At 29.5% G+C, this 1,050-nt stretch overlaps 1 non-coding gene across 1 annotated transcript; it reads right to left on the minus strand.

The window, feature by feature from the left end:
- Nucleotides 1-665: 665 nt before the first annotated feature.
- On the minus strand, nt 666-776 carry LOC140987042 (small nucleolar RNA R71). The gene has a single exon (XR_012177044.1). It is a non-coding gene; the product is annotated as a small nucleolar RNA R71 (small nucleolar RNA).
- Between the last annotated feature and the right edge of the window lie 274 nt (nt 777-1,050).

The following is a 1,050-nucleotide window of genomic DNA, read 5'->3' on the forward strand; positions in this document are numbered from 1 at the left end:
TCTCTGTGGATCGATCTCGTACTTACGAAATATATTACTTGCAGACAACCTACACTTGGGTGAATTATAATTTAAGTAGTAGCAAGTTTTTGGCGCCGTTGCCGGGGAGGTATAAATTAAGTTTATATTTGTTAATTATGTTTTATTTATAAGTATTGTGTTTTTTTTTTTTTGAGTATTTGGAGTCGAAAAAAAAGTGGTAGACTTATTCGAGTATCTGAAAATAATTTAAACATGGATGATAATTCAAATAATCAAGATAATGATAACAATAATAACAATAATAATAATAATAATCAAGAACATGATCAATTAAGAACACTTAGGCACCATATGAACCCTATTAGAACTAGTGCCCCATCTTGTTTAGTTTTTCCTCCTGATGCATCTAATTTCAACTTTAAACCTCAAATTATTCAACTTTTACCAAATTTTCATGGCTTAGATTCTGAAAATCCATATTTACATCTAAGAGAATTTGAGGAAGTTTGTAACACTTATAATGATCAAAATTGTAGCATGGATATAGTTCGATTAAAGCTTTTCCCTTTTTCTTTAAAAGATAAAGCTAAAACATGGCTACAAAATTTGAGATCAAGTTCAATAAGATCATGGGAAGAAATGCAACAACAATTTCTCAAAAAGTTTTTTCCTTCCCATAGAACAAACTCTTTTAAAAGACAAATTACTACTTTTTCTCAAAAACAAGGAGAAACATTTTATCAATGTTGGGATAGATATAAAGAATTACTTAATACATGCCCACATCATGGTTTTGAAACATGGAGAATAGTTTCTCACTTTTATGAAGGTCTAATACCTAAAGATAGGCAAATGATAGAATTCATGTGTAATGGAACTTTTGAAGATAAAAACCCAAATGAAGCTATGGAGTATTTGGATTCATTAGCAGAAAATGCTCAAAATTGGGATAATATAGGCACAATAGAACCACCAACAACTAAAATCAATAATTCAACAAATGGGGGTGGTATCTATAATCTTAAAGATGATATAGATATTCAAGCTAAACTTGCATCTTTAGCAAGA

The sequence above is a fragment of the Primulina huaijiensis genome, chromosome 10 (genome assembly GCF_012295235.1).
Source record: "Primulina huaijiensis isolate GDHJ02 chromosome 10, ASM1229523v2, whole genome shotgun sequence".
Classification (NCBI taxonomy): domain Eukaryota; kingdom Viridiplantae; phylum Streptophyta; class Magnoliopsida; order Lamiales; family Gesneriaceae; genus Primulina; species Primulina huaijiensis.